Source organism: Lissotriton helveticus, chromosome 4_1 (genome assembly GCF_964261635.1).
Source record: "Lissotriton helveticus chromosome 4_1, aLisHel1.1, whole genome shotgun sequence".
In the NCBI taxonomy this organism is placed as follows: domain Eukaryota; kingdom Metazoa; phylum Chordata; class Amphibia; order Caudata; family Salamandridae; genus Lissotriton; species Lissotriton helveticus.
In genome coordinates this window covers 1250790815-1250816293 of record NC_136063.1, presented here as the reverse complement: position 1 = coordinate 1250816293, position 25479 = coordinate 1250790815, and the positions used below count along the sequence as shown (strand labels likewise).

Here is a 25479-nt window from a genome sequence, read left to right as displayed (position 1 = left end):
CTACTTAATCTTTTGAATAATCACTTACAACCCAAAAATGAACTTTATTATTTGGCCATTAATTAGTAGACCTCTTCATCTTCTTAGGTTGTCAGGCATTTCTCTCCACTACCTTTAACTAGTTGTAGGCATGATCTCTAAAATCCTCCATTTCCATTGATCTTTTCCTTTTCCTCAATCTACTTTCACCTTTACTTTTATTTTTACATCTACTAAACATACACTCTAACAATTGTAGCAAAAGAAAAAGAACAATTACACAAATCACTATGGTTATTACAAGAGTTTGTATAGTCCAAAAAACACGAACACCTATATTATCTAGCCACTCTCCCACCTTACCAAGACTCTTTCCCAATGTGCTAAACCGTGAGCCTACAGCTTCGCATAAGCCAGGTTCCTCAAAAGACTCCATCTCAGAAATTAAGTTAGTCATATTAGTAATAAAATAATCAATTACTTTACTATTATCGGGGATATAGGTACAACACCTCTTTGCCTTTATTACTTTGCAGACTTTTCCAAAAGAAAAGAATATCTAAAGCAAGACAATTTTGCATAACCATAGCTGAAATTGCTACTATTGCTACATTTACTAGCTTAGAAGATCCTGCGGTATCTATATCAAGTCTATCTACCACTCTAGACAAATGCCTTATTTTCACATCATTCATTGCCACTCCTTTAGAAGAAATAATGGCACTTAATATATCTAAAACTTCATGTCCAAATCTATGTCTCACTCTCCTTAAGCTATGTTCATCATTCAATTCATCCATATGATAACCTCTAAGAAACACTAAAGCTAAATAACATGAGCCAACCCAATTTCTCAGCAAATTGAAATAAGCAATCCTGCCACAAACATAATAAATTCTCCTCAAAACACATTCTTCACTAAGTAGATCATGTCCACTTACTTTATATGTTATATCACACAATCTCTCCCCTACATATTCTACATTTCTTCCCTTTGAGGATCTACGCCTTACCATACACTATTCACCTCTAATTTCTTGCTCTATTCTCGAGCTGGGATGCAAACCGGACTGTTGTGAATCTATCTAGGACCCTAATTAGATATCCCCGATTCATGCCCTTGTGTGGTTATAATAAGAAATATCCTTATAAAGGCATAGGAATCATGTCCGTATCTAGTCATAGCCCGTGCAGTCCAAATACGGCAAGGCTACTCCCATAGACTCCTAGAAAGTACAATGTGTTCTTTAAACAAACCAAGCCTCCAGCAGTCCGGGAATTCCCCCTGCTTTTGTTTTGATTTGCACAAGAACTCCTGGAGCCCAGAAAGAACTGTTAGTTCTTAGTGACGTCTTATGTCCAACCTTACGTCAAACCCCGCACCTTTCATGTATAAATATACCAACGTTGCCTTAAGCAAACACACAGTGGTTTGGAGCAGAGCGGCTATCTACTTTCCCGACGCCCAGCTGATGCGAGAGTCGAAGGAAGCCGCCTCTCCCTTTTGACGCACTGAGAAAGACGCTGTCTTTTTCTCCAGCCGAGAAATTCCAGCTCCAGTGTTTCCAGTCACCCTTGCGGGTTGCTGGGAGATCAAGTCCTGAGAGAGAGATACAAGACCTCCTGCATTCTAGAACCAAGGTACGGAGCTGACTAAACCCTTAAGAGAATTCTTGATTCAGATTCTTGGCAAAAAACCATCTTAACTTAAACTGCAACTTACTTACTCCTTCCCACGTATTAGGCTTAGGTCAGGTACACCGGGGTAGACGTATATTAGAAGCACCAGTTGAGTACGTTAGTCAATGTTTTTATGTATGTATATATTTTATCCGTTTTAAAGTATCATATGGCTAAGAAACCATATCAATGCTTTTACAGTATTATTTCATAATACTCCTTTTACTGTACGCACTTTACTTCATGATAAGTATTGCAATTGTGGCAATTCATTTCTCTTGCATGAGAAAGAAGACTGCTCAATAAATAACACCTTTTATTGAAAACGCCCGTCTCTCTATTTCTCTGCACTCTGGTGAAACTAAGTATGCACGATTGACTGAGTGAAATAGTTGTCTATTTTTTTCACATGACTCTAGAGATACACTCTTTATTCTGAGGGAGAAAGGTTGTCATGTTTATGCGGTTGTCAGAAGCTAATCCCTTCTTGTCTAAATCAGGAGAGTTAACTCTTTCCTGAACATTCAAAAAAGTTTCTAGTGACCTCTGAGCTAGCTGGCAAAACTAATTAAGTCTAATATAGTCAGTAGAGACCTAGATGACCTCAGTCCTACGTCTACACTGCTGTTTATATTATTCCAATGCGCAGAGCCTATTGGGAATAGAGGAACTACACTACAGGACAATCTAAATTCCTTTTCTACCTTTATTTCCTCCAATGCAGTTTTTTGTTCTTCCTATTTTCTCATCTCTATTACTACTCTTTCGTCATATGTTCAAATGGAATCATGCTCCTCTCTACTCAAAAGACACCTAACTTTTAGCTGTGGAATTATCATACTGGTTTTGTGCAATCACTCTCAAAAACTTACCATATTTAATTTCTCTATTAGCTTTCTTAATGGGCATAATATTATTATTATTAATTCTTGTATAGTGCATAGCAACGTGTGAGGTTTCCCAGTGCTGGAGGATATTAGTTAGTAACCTACTCCAATTACCTAGAATATCAACGTTTTTAACTGTTTGTGGAACAAGGTCAGGGAGTTGCCGCCTCTGATTGGTTTAGGAAGTGTGTTCCACAGTTTGGGGCCAATAAAAGAGAATGGCCGGCCACCTATACGTGAGCGTCTGAATTTAGGCCATGAAAAAAGAGACTTGTTACTAGAACACAGTGTACAAGAGGGAAGATAGGGCACAGCTAGCTTTTGTGAAAATTCATGACCTGTGTGGCTCTCGGTTTTTGAACATGAAGCAGAGGGCCTTGAAGTTAATGCGTTTATCCTTGGTAAGCCAGTGGAGATCTTGAAGGAAGATGGACACTGAAAAATGTTTGGGAAGCCAGGAAAGCAGCCAAGCAGCTGAGTTTTGAAGGCGTCTGATCATTGCCTTATCAGCATCCATATAAAGGATGTTGCCATAATCTAGGCTGGAAAGGATCAAGGCCTCTATGGCTGAAAAGGGGAGCATCCATAGAATCGTTTAAAGCCATTTTATAGTAACAAAGGAGAAAGAGGTCATTTTGGCTACTTGAGATTTCATGGACAGGGTGCCATCTAGCCAGATGCCCAGTCTTTTCACCTTGGTGGCCGGTTTGGGGAGGGAACCCAGAGTGTCGGGCCAAAACTGGAGTCCTCAGAGCTGAGGAATTTTGCCCAGGAGGAGCACCTCAGTCTTATCCCATTTAGTTTAAGGGAATTAGAGTTCATCCAGTTGGCATATTCTTAAAAGACACTCTAAAATCAATCAAATAAGGAGAAAGGAATGCGTCCTGATCAAAAATTGCAGCATAAACTCTACATAACAAAGAAAATGGAATCGGCAACTGTGCATAAGTAGATCCCTATCCAGCAGACCTAGTAAGGTAGGTGCCAACATGGCATCCACCAATCTTCATTATATCTACATATTCTCTAATTATTTCAGTATACATATTATTTTAAAACCACTAAAAGTGTTATCTAGGTAATGGCACATCATATTTCAATTAATTTCTTTAAGTAGTGATCTCAACATTAACATTATTAACACGATCTGAAACATATCATATAGGAGTCAGTAAGTCCACTAAAACATCAGCTGCAGCTGTCTGTTTCACCACTGAACAGAGTGAAGGGATTGTGCGGGGCTCATAATTTCATTGTTTAGTTCCTCATTCATTTGAGAACCTTTTGACAAGGACGAGGACCCACAACATGACAAACAGTAAACTGGCTCGTTATGAGCAGATCATCCTTGCAGAAGAGAACGTTTCCATTCAGAGATGCAATTGTCCTAAACCCAGCAGCACTGCTTTCTATTTTAGACATAAATTGTGAAGACAGGTTAAATGATGATGAAATTAATGAAAAATTAGACCATAATTTTGATAGAGGTGACCGAGTTGTGCACAAAACCAAGATGCGACATTAAAGAAACCTTTGGAAATGGCTGATTTGCCATTGTTTGTTGATGGATCTTGTTTAAGAGTCCAAAATGGAGAATTGGGCACTGCCTATGCAGTATGTTCCATTTCTGAGACGTTAGAAGCATCTCCTTTGCCAAATGTAACTTCAGCGCCAGTGGCAGAACTGGTTGCCTTAAAGGGAGCTTCCTGCCTAGCAGAGAATTTGAATGTGCCAATTCACTCAGATAGCCCGTATGGTTTTAATGTTGTTCATGAGTATGTTCCGCTATGGTCACAAAGAGGATTTATGACATCTTCAGGAGCTCCCATAAAAATATGTTTACTAATTTAGATTTGTGAAATGCTAACAAAGCCAAAATGTATTGCTGTCTTAAAGAGTGCCGCCCAAAAGACTGGCAAAGATATGATAACTGTTGGGAATAGATATGCGGATCAGGTTGCAAAATATTGTGCATTAGTAGAGTCAGTTGTACAGGACAATTAAAACAAAGAATTTTGAACAAATTCAGTACAAAGAGCAGACAATGTGAATTGTTTCTTTATGGGTTCAATACAGATGTCTTTGAATTAGTTGAAGGATTTGTAGGAAGATGCTCCTGAAATGGAATTATTTTTTAAAGTTTGAAAATGCTTTATTAAATTGAGAAGCAAAATAACATGAGCCAACAATTGATAGAGGCATACAAAAGCACCTATAGAATACAGTAATCTAAATCTGGTGTAGTATAAGAACATAACTCTAAAGAACATGATAGCATTTTATGAGAGAACATGTGTTAGGGAAAGAGGGAACAAGAAGATGAAAGAAAAGAAGAGGGAAAGGGATCCTCATTAAATTATCTATATGAATTGGAACTGAAGGAGTATACAAGATTTTAGTGTTGTCCTTTCAGTTAGACATGATGATCTGCAACGCAATGGCTAGAGAAGATCGGCACATTTTTCAGCCGTTTTTTTATAGTGCCTCATATGTGATGAACTTCCCAGGAAAATATATATATATCTTATCAAAGGGTATATTTATAGAGTAGATATCTGATACTGTACCCCAAATCTGTAACCAGACATTCGTAAAACTTATGAAGCACATCCCTAAGATCTTTTTGACAAGACAAGCAATTAATATTAGAGAGATGAAAGTAAAAAACAATCTATTGTAGAAAAAGAATAATGCTTGTGTAATGGTAGCTGAACTTGAGGTAGAGTGAATTTTAGACCAAATGTGGTTTGAAGAGAAAAAGTTTTTGGGAGGTCTTGTTCCCAACGTAATTCTGTTTGAGTCTTTATTCTGGCAATGTGATGGTTGTAAATGTAAATGTAAATGTAGTAGTACTTGTATAGCGCACGAATCGACCCCAGAAGGGGTATCTCGGCGCTTGTACGCATACCGATGTGGAACCCTTCCTGGCTTTTCCCTGTGAAGTGCCCACTCCTGGGCACCCCAAAGGTGAAGCCAGGCATCCTAGCGTTGTTAGGGCAGTTGTGGAGATTAAGCAAGCTATTGCCCAGAGTTGCAGAGTGGGACCCATGATTAGAATAGGCACAGAGGCGAGAATTATCAGGTCCGAGGTAATTGAGCCCAAGACCCGCCGAGGTGGAAATTGAACCCTGGTCCCGGGCTAGACCTCTGCATCAGGGTCTGCCGCTCTAACCATTGATCCACACTTCTCCACGGTGTCCAAGGTTTTATAAACATAGGAGGCACAGACTTCCGGAGAGAAATTAAGAACAGAAGAAGTGAAAGGAGTAGATGAGGAAATTAAATAACCTCCATGAGGTGTTTGTGACGAGTGGCATGACTAGAGGGAAGTCCCTATCTAGAATGTAGGTCTTGGAAGAGGAGAGGAACCCTACTATGAAAAGCGGTGTGCGGTGCCTGCCCCTTTGTATATTGAAATGCAGGGGGGTACAATAGGTACCCCCCCATGTGCACTCCCCACCCCCCAGAATCCTAGGGGGCCCGCAACGGGCCCCCGCAAGTGATTCCCGCATGCCTTTCCGTGGCGGCGTGACCGCCCTATCATAATATGGTTGGCGGTGTCTAACAGACACTGCCACCATATTAAACTCCTTTCCGCCCGGTCAACTTGTTGACCGGGCGGAAAAGTGGCGGACGGTCTTTCCGTCCGCCGGGGCCCCTCCGCCATAGTAATATAGCAGGGGGAAATGGGTGGCGGGCGGATGTCGGGCGGATTGCTACGACCATGCGGGCGGTGTCGATCCGCCCGACATCCTAATGGGGCCCATAGTGTATGATAAATCCTCTGGCAGTTGGGTTAAAAGCGTCCCAATCCAAAAGTGTTTTAGTGTTTATAGTAATATTACGTTTGAAAAACTAGTTAAAAAATAAACAAAATGGTGCCATATATCTATGTCAAGTAGTAAATCATTATTGAATCTCCATTTATTTAAAGTGTCATTTAGTATGTCAAGATCAACTGAAACAGGCATTAGCTGAAATGTGGTTAGGGCCAATATGTGTATGAGGTAGATGTTGAAATACATCTTGCGTAACAAAAATATAGTCTAATCTGGATTTAGAGGGATGTACCGGGGAATGGAAGGTATAATCTAAAACATCAAGGTGGAATCCTTTCCATGTATATATTAGACTTTTGGATATGATGGCGTTTTGGAAAGATTTTAGCATTTTATTAGGAATGCATCTAGACTGAGAGTTTCTGTTGACAAAAGGGTTCATTAAATGGTTGCAATACCCTGACGATGAGTTGTCTGATGGTCAGGAATGTAAGTGGGCAGAAAATCGTTCCCAAAATTGTGAGTCAACCCCGGTGGGGCTATATGCATTACATAAGCAGAGTGGGATATTGTGTGTCTTGAGGTGTTGGAAAAGCCATCTCCCCATATCATCTTTAACCTCCTTTTCGACTTGAAACTGTACGTTTTTATGATTGAGGATTAGAACACCGTTTTTATTATTAACAGCAGAAGAGCTACGGTGCTCAACCCATGTCTTGTTCCTTAAAGTGAGTTTCTTGTCAGAGTGCAATTTGACACTTTAATTTTGATAAGTGAGTGAGAACTCTTTGTTTCTTGATGGGGTAGCGGAGACCCTTAGCATTTGAAGATATAACATGCAAATTACTCCTTGTACAATACGTATAAAGATAGTCACAGGCATTGTAGGTAAGTTATGTGAAAAGGGGGAAGACAAAAGAAAAGGAAGAGGAAGAACTACGACTCGCCAATGATGGAAGATAGAAGATGACATAAAGCTGAATGACTATAGCCATAAATATTGAATATAGGATGAAAAATTTAGAGAGAGGAAGGAGGGTGGAGCGTGAGCGAAGAAGCGACCCGAAACAGGCCCTCAGAATATGAGAAACTTATGAGAGACGCGGTGGAGAAAGAAACACTCGAGCATATTAAATAACAAAACTATGAGGAATAACGTGGACCATGAAATCGAAATATGAGAAAGATTTTCCGACATGGACATAGCAACAATCTGCCAGGTAGGGGAGATGTAGACAAGAAGACACAGGAACAAAAAACACTGTGGTCCAACCGAAGCAAAGTATTCCATTCCCCTAAAAGGGAATATAAAGGGATATGAGTTATCAACCAGCATGCCATATAACCAATGTCTAAATAATTAAGAGAAATTCAAATTTTGACAAGGTCCATTACCTCTCATTTGTGAATAAAGTGTCTTAAGTCCAGAAGTTTTTTTTTATGAATAGCTGTCGCTCTGGCTATGTCCTGACTAAAGAAGAACTTATGGCCTGACCATAATATATGCTTGCATTGCTTAACAGCGGAGAGAGCTTGTGTAAGTTCAGAATATAATATGAAATAAGCAATGACTCCAGTTGGTTTGACTGAACTTGACGATGATGGATGTAGACAACCTATACAATGGGCTCTCTGGATATTAAGGGCACATCTGCAATCTTGGAAATGTTGTCTTTCAGAAAGCAGATGACGTCAGACCCCTCCGAACCCTCTGGAATGCCATAAATTCACAAGTTGTTGCGCCTATGTAGGTTTTCTAAGACCTCCGTCTGCTTCTTTAATGAGGTGAACCTCCTTGGAGAGGGATGCCACTCTACCATAATACCTTCTGTGTCACACTAACTCGCTGTTCAACTTCAGTGAGTCTGAAGTCCAAGTGTGACCATTTTTCTTTAGTTCTCCGGAGAGCCACATTAGTTTCTACAACAAATGGTTTAATATTTTTTAACTCATCCATAATGTTTTCCAGTGTTAGGGGTAATGGAGACTTCGTGGGAGAAGTCAGAGCTTTTTTAGCATGTTTATTGACATTGTCTGAGGTTTCCTTGCGAGAAGTATTGAGGGGTTAGGAGAGGCGAAAGGCTTCGAAGAGGAGGAAGCTGAGGTGTCCATTATTGTTTAGGTATGGAAGGACAGTATTGTCTCTAGAAATTGTTGAAAACACCAACTGGGAAAGAGCAGAGGTGGAGGGGAAGTGAACTGAGAAGGCAGTAATTGGTAATTGTATACGTCTAAGCTAAACGATAACTGTTATGCAGGTAAAATTCCCATTCTTCAGAAGTTAACAATGAGGCAAGATTATTAAAAGGTCCTCCAAGGATTACAGCAAGGATTTTATTGTTTACCCTCTTGATAAATAAAGTAATTTACTTCATGCCAGGAGTAATGGTGAGGTGCTCTTCTAAACCCACGTGAGCGGTAATTAAAATGGCAGCCGCGGGACACAAGGAAAAGCATGCAGAAGCCAATTAAGGGTGAAGGATACTAAGAAAAGTGTCAGACAACTCACCTTGCCGCTCTCTTTCGCTCCTGCAGCCTGCTCTAATTGTCTAATTACTGGATCTTTGCGCACGAGTGTAAAGGAATACATTTGGTTTTCTTTGAAGAATGAATTCAATTTTACATTGCAAAATAATTTTTCAAAAACATACATTCATAGATTAAAGTACGGTTGCTCAGAAGACGTAAATAAAAGGTGTAAAGTAGCAGTGCTCTTGTGTAGAGTGTTTTAGTACAAAAGAAAGGAAAAGAAATTAAAAATCATATTTTTTCAAAATTAAACATTGGCTCAAGCAGTTCCTAAAGGGGCAATAAAAGCCTGTATGAATGCTGGTTTAATTTGAACTTTAGTCCATAATACAGGCAGACGGTTCAGGGATGTAGACTTATCACCAAGAGGAATACGGATAAACAATCCAGGCCAGAAAGAACACTCTACACAAGAGCCCTGCTACTTTACACCTTTATATGCACTTCTTCTGAGCACCGTACTTTAATCTAGGAATGTATGTTTTTGAAAAATTATTTTGCAATATCAAATGTGAGTAATTCTTCAAAGAAAACCAAATGTTGTATTTCTCTACTCTCTTCTGCTAAGACCCAGTAATAGGATCATTTAAACCTACTTTAACATTGTTTGCACATCTGGATGCTTCCTTAATCAAATATGTTATTCCATTGCATGGTAAGTCAACAGCCTAATCAAATCCACATTGCCCCCCTGAAGCATCTCACCAAATTTGATTTTTAAAATACCAATGCTAATTTCTTTAGGATGCTCCTCAACCACCACTGTTCCTACAAGTGCAACAGCCTGTGTCTGATTTTCAGATAGTACATCCCTACTCTTTACTTTACTTTTCAAAACTTTATTTCGATTTCATATAGAAACCATAAAAGTATACATGACAAATTTAAAAAAAACAATAAAGTTAATCGGACATTGTACATGTTTACATACTTTTTCTTAGAACCAAAATGTCATCAATATCTATTTCGAATCACCAGAGCTGATCTGATAAAATTTAAGACGGCATTACAGATATGTGCAGTTGACAGGGATAACAAACAATCATAAGCTTCTTTATAATAACGTGTTTTAAAAGATGCCAATAAAGGTTTGAGGAAAGCATTTCTTGGTACTTTATACAAGGTACAGAAAAACAAAAGATGGAGAGTATTCTGTGAAACCCTATTGTTACAGGGGCAGTGGGGTAACTTTTCCCACCAGCCCCCCTGCTTTGGGAAAGCGAACAAAAAATGTAGGGTTCCAAGGCGAAATCTTGTTAGGTAAAAACGCCATTGCGTGTTCATAATATATGACAAATAAAACTGGCGGACTGGTTTTCCTCGTGCGCTCAGTGCATATTCATTTGTCCTAAGAGAACCCAAACTAGTTTTGAAGGCGTTTTTAATAATCTCCTTGGCATCCCTACCAAGTAGTTCCGGGTTTGTAAACATTTTACCTAGGCCTATGTTAAAAAAAGTCTCTCTAATATATCGTAGCCACGGGATTTGGGTATAATAATCAAGTTTAAGACAATCTTGGATGATATCTTTTGTTAATTTCAAATCTTCAGATTGCCAAACCTACTCATAGTAGGCACTACTGTCATCACCAACTCTATTGGTGCACTGTACCACATCAGTAGGAGTTTTCATCACCACACTATCTCCCCCAACACCAGTGTCCACCTCCACAGTATTAGGAGTAGCTTCTGTTGCTCTGTCGTTATATGAAGGAGGTCTGGAATTCAAAAGCTCACTTATAAATCTGTCATTATCATCAGACTCATCTGCTTGTTCAGTTTTCTTTTTCTTTTTATATATATATTTTTTTCACAAGTTTTTATTGTCAACAGCCACAACGGGCCTGGCGATGCCCGGTTCGCCAGCAATACAATATACATACAAGCAAGTAGGATGTTGAATTTTTGCTGCCATTTAAACAATTGAAAAACAAAGATAATACAACTTAATAATACATCATAAAACTGTAGTGTCATACATTTGATACATAATATAGTACGTGTCCAGTTTAGCCACACCAATTGCCGAAACCAGACAGGCGGTATCAAGTTTGGGTTGTTTTGAAGCTGGTATAATAGACGGGGCAGAGAAACAATCTTAAAAATGGGGGATATGCCAAACAGGGAGAGTGGTAGATGTGACCAGGAACGGGTCTGTTCCTTGATCTGCATCCACAGTGGGGCCAAGTTCCGTTCCCAAGACATGGGCTGGGAGGTATTTAAATCCGTCTTGCACCATGGTCACATCGCCAGCCCATTCGCCCAATTGCATTCCATCCTGCAAAGGCCACAGTTGCTCATTTACAACCACGTTCATCACATGACATTTCCATCTTATCCAGTGCTAATCTATCGAAATAGTTGGAATGGGTTCTAGGTACAATCCACGATACTCTGCCCACCTCTTTCAAATCTTAGCGTGCTTCTGGGGGCATCCTCTTGCTTTAAATATTGGTATCACTAACACCATACAAACATCGAGACCTTTCTTCCACACCCTAAACAGTGGCGGAGAGGCATCTTTCTATGCTCTCGTAATATCTCGCTTCGCCAGTGTGAGGCCCAACAGTAATAAGTGGTGCTTATATATGTTACCCTCAATGCCATCAGTAATGTGGAGCAGGGTCAGATGTGGAGAGTATGGGATGTCCCAGCCCAGGGCCTCTGACAGGCATGTGGTGACACCCTGCCAGAATCTAGAAAGTGTTGTACATTGCCAAACGGTGTGTATAAGGGTACCATCTGCAATATGGCAGTGGAGATTCAATCAATCCAGCTCACCACAATTTTTATTGTGTGTAGTAGACCCTGTGAAGGTATTTGAATTGTATATAGCGTAATCGCGCTGCAATGGCAGCCCGCGTGGGGACTCCAGTATCTCAGCCCAGTCTTCGTCATCTAGAGGACCCAAATCCTCTTGCCAAGCCTTTCGCTGTTTTTTCCTAGTGTATAAGGGCTATTTGTTATCAATTTGCGGTAGATATTGGTAATTTTATGCTCTCCTAGCTCTCCCACAAATACTTTGGCTTCTTAGGATTAAAGTCTGGCACAGTTTCCTGACGTGTAAGACAAGGGAAAAAGGCATGGCGGAACTGAAGGTATTCATAGAATTATTATCCAGGATCTTGTTGCAGTTCCTGGAAGGACTTCAGGGTCTTACCATGGAGAACATCTCCCACCATGGATATTCCTATGGCCTCCCAGCCAGAAAAAACAGATAACACTGCCAAGGGGGCAGAAGACCGTTGTGCCAAAGGGGTGTTTCTTTTGTTAATCTGACTCACCATTACATTTGTTGCAGTGAGCGTTTCCAGACCTTAAATATCGTGGCGGTTGCTGGTGGCAGTGTTTTCAGTGTCAGGCCAGTGTATAGGATCGTGTGGAGTGACATACTGCCCATTAACAAGCGTTTGACCGCATATGCGGGATAACGCCGGTCTATGTACCACCAGTCGATGAGGATAAGATTATGAGAAGCAACATAGTATGCTTGAAAGTCTGGCATAGCTATGCCTCCACAGGACGTAGACTGGAAGCATGCTTTCAATGCCACACGTGCTGAACCACCATCCCAAAGAAAGTGCTGGAGAGTTGAATTAAATTGCCGAAACCAGGCCGGCGGTATCAACAGGGAGAGTGGTAGATGTGACCAGGAATAGGTCTGTTCCTTGATCTGCATCCACAGTGGATCCGTTCCGTTCCCAAGACATGGGCTGGGAGGTATTTAAATCCGTCTTGCACCATGGTCACATCGCCAGCCCATTCGCCCAATTGCATTTCATCCCGTAAAGGCCACAAGTATGATTTCCGGGAGTTCATATAGAGCCCGGACGTCTCACCAAAGATCGGCATGATCCGAAGTAGGCTGGGTCCAGATCGATCAGGTCTTGTAAGAAAGAATAGGCTGTTGTCTCCATATAGAGCTATGCGGTCGGAGACTTCTCTGGACCATACAAGCTCACGGATTTACGCGTCTATCCGCACCCATGCTGCGAGATGTTCCATGGCCAATGTGAAGAGATATGGAGAGATGGGACACACCTAACGAGTGCCCCGCCCTATGGGGAAAGTTTGTGATGTGGAGTCCACGACACGGACCGAAGCGATGATATCAGTATGTAGAAGCTGAATGTATTTACGGAGGCGGGGGCCAAGAGTTAATCGATTTAGTAGTGCAAATAAATATGTCCAACTAAGGGAGTCAAATGCCCTATCAATGTCAGCCAGTAGAAGTGCTGTCGCCAAGGCGGTCAACAAATGCAATGGCGTTGTGTGCACAACGGACGTTGTGTCATGTGGCCCGTCCGGGCATAAACCCCATCTGGTCTGGGTGGATTAAATCTGTAATATGATGCACAATGGGATTAGCTATGACTTTGGCAAGGAGCTTGGCCTCCACATTGACGAGTGATATAGGGTGATGTGAGGCGTGCTGTTCAGGAGGTCGAACAGGTTTTAAAAATACTACTATTTCTGCATGGCTCCAGTCCTTGGGAAATCTCCCTTCGTCTAAGGCAGCCTTAAGTGCTGCTAGATATGGGGCCGTCAAGAGGGATTGATTTTTTTTTTATAAAATTCACATGGGAAGCCGTTTGGGCCAGGTGCTTTGCCCGGGCGCATTTTTCGGATAAAGCCTTCTGGAGTTCCTCAGCAGTTATTGGGGCCTCTAACTCTTCCTTTACTGCATCCATCAAGGCACGTGGATGCAGATCATCTATAAATGTATGGATCGCGTGAGGTGATATAACTTCTTTAGGGGCATACAACCCCTCGTAGTAACCTGCAAAGCTAGAAGCAAATTTGTAAGGGGTCGGTAAGCACCTCCCGGTAGGGCCATGAACTCTTGGAACAGTCACGGGGCAGAGCGTCTTCTGACAGAGGCGATGCAGCAGTGCACTGGATTTACCTCCCCACTGGTATATTCTGCTACGAGTAGTAAACCACACCATTCTAGCGTCGTCCATCAGTTCACTGGCATATACCTGCTGTGTATGTAATAATTGTTGACGCACAGCACGTCCTTCACCCATCCTGCTTCTGAGCTCCAGGTATATAAGTTGGCCCTCCAACTGTGTCAGTTTCTCGCAGTGCTGTCTGCGCCGTGCCGTACAGTACGCAATATCCACTCCCTGGAGCGTCAGCTTCATAGCCTCCCATGAAGTTACGGAGAACTCTACTGTCCCGGTGTTTTGTGAGACATAATCTGTGATGGCGTGTGTACATGAGTTCTGTAGTGTTCATCGTGGAGATGCCATGGAGATAAGCGCCAGTGGAGGGGAGACGTGCAGAGATTAGACGCAGATCTAGCTGTGCAGGGGAGTGATCAGACAGGCCCCTAGGTAATATTTTGGCCACATCGAGTCTATGTATATGAGCAGTGGAGATAAAAACATAATCTATATGGGAGAAGGACCCGTGTGAACTGGAGAAATACGTGTATTCCATGTCAGTTGGGTGCAATCGTCGCCAGGCGTCTATCCAGTCTACTCCCTGCGCCAGGAGCTGCAGTTTCAACTCGAGTGGTTCAACTGGTCTGCCTGTGCTGCACCATCTGTCGGTATGGGGACACATAATATTGTTCCGGTCACCCCCAACTATTGTCAGGTGTAGGGGAATTTCGACCCAAAGCCTCATCAGGCATTCTGTTAAGGTCCAGGCTGATGGAGGAGGAGCATATACACTACCCAGGGTAAATGCCTCAGCCTATAGTGTGCCCGTAAGAATGATGAATGTACCTTGGGAATCGAGCCACATTTTCTCATAAAGGAAAGGGATTCTGTGATGAATTAAAATGCCCACCCCACGAGAGACCGGGTGAATCTTGAGTGAAATACCTGCACATAGCCAAATTGTGTCAGGCAAGGTGTCTTAGTACCCAATAGGTGTGTTTCCTGAACAAGCATAATATCAGCTTCATAGCATTTAGCCTGGCGTAACACGGTTTCCCTTTTGACCTTATGTAGCAGGCCTCAGACATCTTTTTATTTTATGTTTATCCTGTTCTTCTTTATCAGTAACTATAGCAGGGAATGTTTTTAAACATTCAGTAATTTCCTCCCTCCAACTTTTCTCCTGTCGATCCATTTTTCTCTCAAGCCAATGTCTAAATGAATGTACTTGCTTTGCGGCTTTCTTTCTCTTTTTCTCTGTAGCCATGCAATCTCATTTATTAAGCAGAAATTCATGTCACTAAGGAATACTTCAATGCACACTCACAAATTCAATCATCCCTATTCATACTTCCACTTTAAATAGTTCATGAACGCACAGGCAATCACTTCTTGGGAAGACATCAAGGGAAAATCTTTGGGGAGGATCCTACTAAAGAGGTGCTCTTGTGCAACCATCCTCTGCTACTAAAATTGTGGGAGCCCGAGACCCAATTTGTCACTGAACTTCAATATTTCCGATCACTCCAGAATTTACCTCTGGTGGTTTGGCTCCAGCACCCTTTATCTAGCGATAAGAGTCTCCACCCTCCACTACACCACGTCCAACAAAATTAGCAAAGTAAATCAAATAGTGTCAGGGGCCACTCCATACCTGAGTTCTAGATCAATATGGTTAAAGAGTTGCATTATAAAGTCTCAAAATAGGCAATACACAAAAATGTAGTAAATGGCACGATGGCTCAAATGCAGAGTACATAGTCAGAAATCAGAAATTAAATCAAGTCACAATAAACAGCAACATTCGTAAATAGAACAGTCTGCAAAGGCCCTTTAATGTAACGGTCTGAATCATAAAGAAACCAACAGTGTCTCAAGAAGTAGTCTCTGGCTCACTCCCAATACTAGGGTTTTTATACACATTTTATGCATAAACAATGAGCAAAACTGCAAATTTAGCATAGCATGACTAGCGATAGTACATATTGGGCAAATCAGAAGTGAGATCGGCATTGAAAGTTTTATAACACTAACCCATTTCTAAAGTGGTCAAGAAACTTCCAATAGCTTCCACAGCAAAAGCAGTTCGGAGATCTAAAATATGATGTGAAATATTCTTAAATGCTAATACACTAATGTGCTAGCAAGCCTGCATCCAAACTTGCAGCGTAAGTTTCCTTCAGAATGATACATCATAAACTTCAAAATTTAATTCACAATACATACTTTCTAGGAAAAATAACCAAGTGTGTCACAGTGTGCTGTGTTCTGCAAAACTTGTGGGGAGAAAAGACTTGCAGGGGGAACATTGATTGGGAGGGGAACAGAGAGGAGCTGGATGAGCAAAATACTAGAAGCATCATCCATCTTAATACAATTATATCTTCACCAAGTGTGACATAACTGAGCTACATTAATAATCACACATTCAAAAATCTAAAATAAATCGTTTTAAGTGCAACATCTTTAATTGCTCAGTTACGACTATATTCATCATAAAAATCTTTAGTAGGCACAAATTGTTTACTAACCAAAATTGCACATTCGAAAACAACTTTAATACTGCCATTTCATCAGATTGGCTAAAAGTTCATATTGTTTTATCCATTATGATTAGCTGCATTTATTGCACTATTTAGAGGTTGAAAGTTAAGGGTGGCCCCACATCGGAGATGTAAGTTTGTTGGGCCCATTATAGTCCTACTGCACTTCGTGCTTTGCAGAAGGACTTTGGGCCTCATTCACAGTTTAAAATGAGCTGAAAACCCTACAATTTCTGGAGGACACTCTAAGTACAGAGCTTAAACCACTGGATGAATTTTCTCCTCAGTAGTTTCCCTTTGGTGAATTAAATTGACTTGGTGGATTCTCCTCTGTATTTAGAGCTTCTTTCAGAAATTTGAGGATTTTCTGTTATCTCCAAACTCGCACTAAAGTTAAGTTTCATCCTACCCATACAGTTAATGAGTACCACAAGTCTATCTTAACCCTCCCTGCATATAGAGACATTGACAACCCCTTAAGATCTTACTGGTAAGGCAATTGATCACTGACTGATCACACAAAGAGGAAGCACAGTTTTGGCTGCTATATTTTTCCTTTCACTTAAAAATTACACAATTTCTTGGATGATCCCATCTCATTGGAGAGTTGAATACACGGATATATAACTACTGCATCTTACTAATCTTTGCAGTGAAACTGCAGTGCAGCAAAACTGGGGTGACATGAAGGAGTGGCACTTATTTCAATAACATCCAGTACATGTTAATGAATTATACATGTTTCATGTGATCTTGGTTCTTTTGTACATTTCTCCACCATGCTTGTTTAAATTAATTTTTCTAAATTGTTTTGTTTATTTCCAGTGTATGAATAGTGTGACACTATAGTATGCCTGCCACCTTTCTCTGAATTTAGTGTGGTACATTGTTTCGATGTGCTGCTGTTATGTGTGATCGATATAGACAGTGCACCATTTTCAATGGCAGAATAAAAACACAAGTGAATTGATTCTTAAAACATCTGCCAATCCATACCCAATAGCAAGGTAACAAGGATCCACAGGGGGTGTTCTCGGTAGGGTTTATCGAGCACAGAGCTCCATACCAAAAACGCAGCCAGTAACTAACCTGTAAAGGCTCCATTGGGGCAAGTCAAAAGAACAGAAGAATCCTAAAAAGCTCCTGAACTTCTATCTGCTTTGCGAATACAAACTTTCCAAAAATGAGCACTACTTCTCAATCAAATCTTATGCCATTGTTGAAACACTGCTCAATTCTCCATTTGCTTTGTAATTTATAGTTTATGTCATAAACTATCTCTTTCTTTACGCTTATCCCAAGACCTGCCATTTTGGAACACCATTAGCTGCTTTGACCTTCATTATACTAAAGAGAATGATCATCAACTTGTGAGAATGATCATCATATAACTAACAACACTTGTGATTAACAACCTGGAATGCCAATCCCAAGGAAACAGACACTTAGGCATTCTCACTTTTGTAGATCAGTTGCGTTCAGCAGGCATGAATGAACCCATAAGAGCACAGAATAACAATGGAAAAACCTGTCATTCAGTGGACTAGTCTGTGGCTTGAACTCTGATCTGTTAACCATGCTGTCAAAATGCCAGGAAAGTCTTCAGATCTGCCCTTCAAGGAAGCTTTTGTGGTATCCAAGTCAGAATGTGGCAATTTAAACGTGCTCTCTCTGGAATTGAACCAAAGATCACACCATATGTCAAGTCATGACCCTCAGCAACTTGGATATTATGGGATTTGGGAGGACATGCTGCTGCCTTCAATTCACAAAGTCCTGGCCTTCCTTGCTCTGGCTTCATCTGTACAACTGTCAAGAAGACTTCACTTATTCAAGAGAACGAGAGAGACACATTAAATATTGAAGTCAGGTTAATATTTTAGGCCCCAGATGACGTGTATTAGCATTAACTAAAACGCCTCAATAAATACATGTAGGGGTCTATTTACTAAATTCTCACACAATGCAGACCACCAACCAAAAATGCTGTGCTGCGTTGCGTGAGAAGGAGAGAGCAGGAAAGCACCATAGCTACAGAGATATGTCACTCTCCTCCTCTCTCCGTAGTGCTAGTGCACATTCAAGCCACTGAGCACCACAGACACATCTTAGTCTAGTATACGTTTTGCAGAGGAAGGGTACTGTTTCAGTACAAAATGCTATGCATAGATTAACTCTATAACTTTTCCAACTTTGTATGTGTGCTGTACGGCGCAGCACACGTGCCAAGTCAGAAAATAAAGGAAAAATAAAAGTATTTCTCCTTTATAGCACCTTTTTCAAAAGTGCATTATGTTTTAATGAAAAACTAGTCTACCTTTTTAGTAGATATGGTTTTGCATCAAAACTCATGGGCGGTTGCATGGGAATACCCATGGGAAAGCCATGTACTTCCCATTGTATGCTCCCTTGGCGCTAAGTAATGCAAAGCAGTGCTAGGTGCTGCTTTGTGCTGCTTTCAAGTGAATTTCAAGCATAAAGCAAGTTTTGCAGTGGAAAGTAAACTGGAAAAAAAAGATTGTGCGTTGACTTGCGTCATGTTTGTGACACAAACACCGTACACAATCTTAGTAAATATACTCCTTAGTGAATGCAATTGGGACCGTATGTCACATGCAACTCACCCAGATCTCTTGACTGGGGGTGAATGTATTACTTATTCAGCATTCCATCCATCATTTGTTTGCGTAGCACTTTTCGCCCTAAGTGGAATGGGTCCCTTGCTCACTGTGCCACTGGATTCAGGCTAGACTGGCTGATGAAGGGTAATACCCAGAAACCGGCCCCAGGATGCTTGTTTCGGGTCCAGGGAGGACCTGGCTTGGCAGTTTGGTCTGGACTGTTCCCATGAGGCACAGGGTCAAGACTGATTTGCATATGGCTAGGTCTAAACTGGGGTGCCATGTGAGCAATAGAACGATGGATTTAACCCAGATCTCTTGACTGGGTGTGAATGTATGATCTATTCAGCATTCTGTCCATTATTTGTTTGCGTAGCACATCCAACTCACCAAGCGGCAATATCAAACATGGAACCAGAAATCATACCTGACCTTTGTGTTTCTAGTCAAGATTAGTATGATCAGATTACATGGAGTGATACCACCAACCAGGGCACGAGTCCTAAAAAAAGAAGTGGGGGACGCTGTCACCGGAAATGACGTCACAACAGGAAGTGACGTCATGAAAGGTGAGCTCCGATCTCGTTCCAGAGAGGCCAAAGAGTGAAGTCCAGCTGTTGGGCAGGGGGGACGGCGTCCACCCGGTAAAATAAGTGGGGGGACGCCGTCCACCCACGTGGTACCCCGACTCGAGCCCTGCCACCAACTACGAATTGAATTTCCTGGTAAGGGAGACTCTGTCTCATTTGAGTGCATTTTGTCATATATGCATTTGTGGTCATCTCCGCTATAGATTGGTGCAAATATGTACCAACTTGAATCTCCTTTGACCAATCGGTAGCAATTTTGAATAAGTAAAGGGGCAATGGTCTTCCTGGGGCTTCTACTGCTTTTTCTGTAAAGAGTTAATCAGGCAGACCCCATGTGGTACCGGGGATGGGCCCTGCCAACTTCTGTTCCTGTACCTGTGTATCCCAGCCTGCCACACAGCCTACACACCCGTTCAGTTATCTGAGTTGTTAATGGGCAAGCAAGGCTCCAGGTGCAGATTATCAATTGCCAGCAAGAAAACTAATGATGTAATCGGGGAATAGTCGTGGCCAGACCACACTTCATCAAAGTGGCTGTTACCTTTAAGGTGATACCAACGGACGACATTCTTACATTTCCAAACTGATTTTTTTCTTTTCTTGCAAATACAACACTGCTGCGGCCCATGGCATGGTGGCTCCTATACATTTGTTAACCATTAAAGTACATTCACACAACGTGCAGGTTATGGCAATTGTAAGAACGCTTCCGGTTCCTCCCTCCGGACTTCCGGTTCCGGCGCTATCGCAAACGACTAGACCGATTCCACAGCAATCATAAGATTAATTTTATATTTAGAAGTTTCCACAGCTTTCTGTATTATAGACTACATAATTTAGGACAGTACAGAACAGACTATGGTAACAGGCACATCAATCAGTAAGAATAAAAAAAAAAAATCTCTTTCTGTAGTTTTATGTTTGCTTAGCGGTCCCCAATAGGGTGCACATTTTGCTATTCTGAGTGTTCCTGATGCATGAAGTGTTATCAGTAACACTCCATACACCAGCCCACGCCTGCCTGGTTTTCGCAGGCACCAGACACTCCAGGGCTTTTGTGCAATGCAAGCAATTAGCAACTACAATCTGTTCCCCTAGAGTCTGCTGCTCATTTCTTGTGAAAATGTATACTGACCTGCTATCAGTGACAGACCGACCACATATGTATGTGCTAACTTTATATTCAATCTCTCGCTATTCTTCATGGACAGACTTTTGTCCCACATTATCACGGTCCCTAATATGGATTGCACGAAAATATATATATATGAGCGCAGTGACGTTACATGTAACTTGGCTACCTTAGGCACAGAGGGCCATATGTAGGTAAAACGTGTTTTGCGATTCTCAAATTGCGATTTTTAGGGAATCACAATTAATGTTCTGATTTGTTACCTTTGCCTCAAATTGTAAAGCGCTCTGATATCCTTCGGGATCAAGTTCGCGCTATATAAAACTTTATAAATAAATAAATAGAGAATTGCAAAACGCAATGTAGGTAGGATTAGCAAAATATTTTGCGAATCCCACATGTTCCTTATTTGTGAATCGGAAATTGAGATTCGCAAATAAGGAATACCTTGCCATTCATTCCTATGGGCTAGAAAGCCCATAGGAATGAATTGGAAGACATTCTCAATTTGCGATTCTCAATTAGAGAATCGCAAATTGAGAATGCAATTTCAAGGTTGCAAGGGTGTCAATAACACCCTTTTGCATCCCTGAAATAAACATGTGTGCACATGTGGCGCACATACATGCACTAAGGGCATGTATGTGCGCCACATGGCACTTTGAAAAATGCGAAAAAGGGCATTTTCCAAAGAAATCACAAATTACCACCAAGCTGAAGTTGGTGGTAATTTGCGATTCTTTAAGCCAAAATCGCACAACTAGGGTACTTCCTACATTGCATTTAAAGAATCGCAATTTGGGATTCCTTAAATGCATTTGCAAAATAAGTAATCGCAAATTTTGCGATTCCTTATTTTGCGTGTGGGTTTTTGTGTGCTACATAGCACACTGCCCAAATTGCGATCGCAAACGCTGAAATTCTGCGAATTTCAGCATTTGTGATCGCACTTAGGCTTCCTACAAACGGCCCCAAATGGGTAGCATTGAGTCTCGGATTTTATCTAATTTGTTGCATCTTGAATATTAATACAAACAATTTAGTTCTTGATTATTTGCTCAAACAACAGAGACTGGAGGTCCGTGTTTCATTTGTTTTGGGCTCTATGCACACCTTTAAAATCACATGAACTTCTTTTTTTAATATCTTTATTTAGATTTTCAACGATCCAACATGATTGCAACATAATCAACAATAATATCATGGTCACGCTCATATATAGAAGTCATTTTCAGCACCATTGACATTGACTCAACTCTGTACATACATTAGATACAAATGGAAAGCTGCACCACGCTTTACACCCAAGCACCTCTCCCTGAGCTTGCAACGTTCTACACTGCATCTCCTTACCACACCGTTATTAGCAGTCAGTGTTCCCCCTACCACACAACAATTGTGTATACACTACGACTGGCACCCAATATCACCGGTTATGGGTCATCGAACACGTCACGATAGTCACCCAGCAACACACACTTCAATCATCCCCATCCTCTCGTTAGTCCAGGAGATCTTGTATCATGTGTGCCCAATTTCTCATATCCACTTCCGCTCCCTCATCTGTTCCAATTTTTTTCAGTCGTAGCCCCTCCGCTGCAGCACACTCCACTACATCCTCACAACTTGTGTGAAACTCTTAAGAACTTGGTTTAATATTTCTTTAAGCATGAAACCACTAATCTCTGCAGTCTCCCAAGTGTATACGTTTCAATTGAGATTCCTGAAAATGTTCTTTCATGGTATTCACACAGAGTCTTACATTTGTAGCTGGCAGAAGTAAGAATGAAATTGAAATGGTTGGGTATAATTGAGAAATGCATTCATGTCATGGTACCAATTGCATTGAGGTCAAAAATGTGAGAACTTATTCTCAACATCCCATGGAGATTGTTCTCTAGAGACTGTTGGCATTTTATTGTGTAAGGCCCTACTCTTTAACCCCATTTTCCACTAGGATAAAGTTTCTATCTATGGCTCATCCCTAATTCCACAGTAGGTATAAAAATAGGCTATAAGATTATTTGAGGTTTTGTGCAAATAAGGCTAAGTCGTAGGTTTTTGAACACTCATTTTTCTCACAGCGCTATCTGTAGGAAATTCTGCGGGCAAAACAGGATGGTAAATAGAAGTATCACACAGAAAAAACTGTTATAAATAGTATTTCCTAATGTTGTTTCCTATTGTCCAGCATACAAGATAGATTCAGAAGCAAAAATGCAGCATAATACTGTGGACAGACTCTCTTGCAGCATTCAGAATGAGGCTACTAGACTTCTAAAGCTTCAGCTTTAAACATAAATCACTTGTTTTCTAATTTTCTGTGACCTGTTTAGCTGACCTCAAGGTTTATGAAGCCCTGTGGCCCTAGATGATTTAGTACCTAATGTACACTAGATAAAGATTAGTAGATTTGATTGACATTTGTGAGATAGGTTTATTGTGGTCCATATAATTTAACACTTACTGTCCAAAGTAATCCCCAAAGTCAGCCTTCCTTCTAGATGAGGACCAACACTTGCTCACAGCAAGGTGGATGTCATAAAATAGAAATGTTAATAAGCCAGGTCTTTTCTTGGTATAGGTGCACTGTTTTGCAATGAACGACAATGCATATTAACATGTTCCAGATATTAGATTATACAGACATGGATGGTGCATGGGAATGAGCAAGATGAGCCTGTAATTGTAGCGCTAGAACTCTACGGGTTAGCCCACAGAGGAGATGGTGGGACACATGCTGGAGCCAAGCTGTCTAAAATTCATTTTGTCTTATTATTCCACACGTGCCAGTGTAGATCAATGTGGCAGCCCTAGAATGCTGATATTGTTTCAATAGGATCTTCTTTCAAGATGCTTTGTTTGGTCTGTTGACACTTTTGTGCTCTTACTCATTTTAGTTGTTGCCATCCTTTGTTCTAAGCATCTTTGCCTGAGTGTTTCAGCATCCTTTCAGTTTATTCGCACTCAGCTGTAAAAAGTTCATTTTTTATGCAAAAACATCTGGTGCAATTGTGCAGATTAGAAAAATAAAGGTTTAGTGGGCAGTATAGTGGTAGGCACTTGCCTAAAAATATGTGACTTGTAATAAATGAGCTGTGCAAACCTAGGGCTTTTTGTGAATTCATGTAAAGCAGTTCCTATAAAGCATAAACCCAGAAATGATTAGGCTGCAAGTCTTTGGCTAGTCAAGCAATTTCTTTGTGAATTTGTAGCACTGTTATTGTTGCCTTGTGGCTGTAAGCTCATACCTTTTATTAAATCGGCTGGCACAGTTAAATCAACCAGCAGTGAATAGTCATCCTTTGCCAAACTCCAATTTTTTACACAGTTTGTTCTCAGCTTTCTCCCTTAAGAGGCAGGACATTTCAAGTGCACCCCCCGCCCCTCGACGTACTAATAAATCAAGTAGTGCACTTTTGTTTATGAGTTTAGAAGTATTGCCCGGGGATAATAGGTTCAGTGTTTACTACAGTGAGCCCTAATTGGATTCTAGAAAGTTCACACGGCTGCTTTTAGCAGGCTGACCTCATCATGAGAGATGGAGGGGATGTTTTGTACTAGATGTGGCCCAAAACAGGGATTTCACCCAATGCAAATGAACAACCTTGATGAGTCAAAATATCCTGTCTGTTTTCTGTGAAGTGGCGGGGAAGGGGTAGGGGGGTCGGGGGGGGGGGCTGTAACCACATTGTGTTAATCTTCAGCTGGCCTTTGACGGTCCACAGTAGCTGGAAATAATAGCGCGGGAGCCGTCTGGAACATTATGTGGGATGAAGCCTGCAGCAAATAATGACGTGGCACATTGCCCATCGAAATGTCCTGATTTATTGATAAGGCGGTCAATACTCAATGCCAGGGCTTCATATCAAAGCACCTCCTTGTACCATGGGCTGGTAATCCTGAGAGGGCAATTGGTATATCTGGGGGGAGGGTGTGCAACCTCTGCTTGAAGGAGAGGTGTTTGCTGCTATTGCTAGAACAATAAGCGGAACTTGGCTCTATTGACTTGGAGAAGGGTCTTATGCATATAGTTTTTTCTGGTGGGGTTAACCGATGCTGGTCCATATATACAGTTGTTGCAGAATTCAGAATAAAACTGAATACGCTAGCCTTCAAACAATACTTTACCACCAGTTGCTCACACAGGCACTAGAAATTAGGTTGTAACAGCTGAAGAACCCCCGCCTGATCATCCTCCTTCTCCATTCAGTTGTCTCCCCTAACATCCAGGACCCCCAGCACCTTTGTTGTTGTCCTTGCCTTCCCCCTCCATCCCCTGTCTTCTCCTTTGTTCAGTACTCCATTTTATAGCTTGGGCTGTTCTGTACACGTTACTATTAAAGTTACATACATGCTATAACAGCACATCAGGTATGTTTTCGCACAACTTGTGATATACAAACCTTGTGGTAGACAGTATACTATTCTCTGGTCAAAGACTGGTTCAGATTGGTCATTTTATGGTGAGTTATAGCCCAGAAACGTTAAATTGAGGTTCTATTAAAATGCACCATGGTATTGATCCATTATGATGCTGCTGTGTTAAAGTCGCGGTGGCTCCTCCGTTAAGGTGAGGGAACGTCGCCGCCCATGCTGCGAGAGCGGAGCAGGTACACACAGAATAATAAAATGGTCATTACCAACTTATTATTCTGTGTGCTGCCGGCCGCTCTAGTTCAGGTCTCATGATGATGGCGGGGGTGGGGCAGACAGATTACTGCGTATTGCAGTGTAACTGCCCAGTACGCATGACAGATTGGCCAGGTATCTACAGCCGGCCAATCTGCCATGCGCAGTTCAAAGCCAGCAATCCCTGTGCTGTAAAACAGCCGAAGGATTGCAGGCATA

The 25479-nt window shown here is 41.3% G+C and overlaps 1 protein-coding gene across 1 annotated transcript in view; it reads left to right on the top strand.

The window, feature by feature from the left end:
- The window catches only part of BCL2 (BCL2 apoptosis regulator), a 529265-nt gene that overhangs the window by 384406 nt on the left and 119380 nt on the right, over positions 1-25479 (top strand). The window lies entirely within an intron of this gene.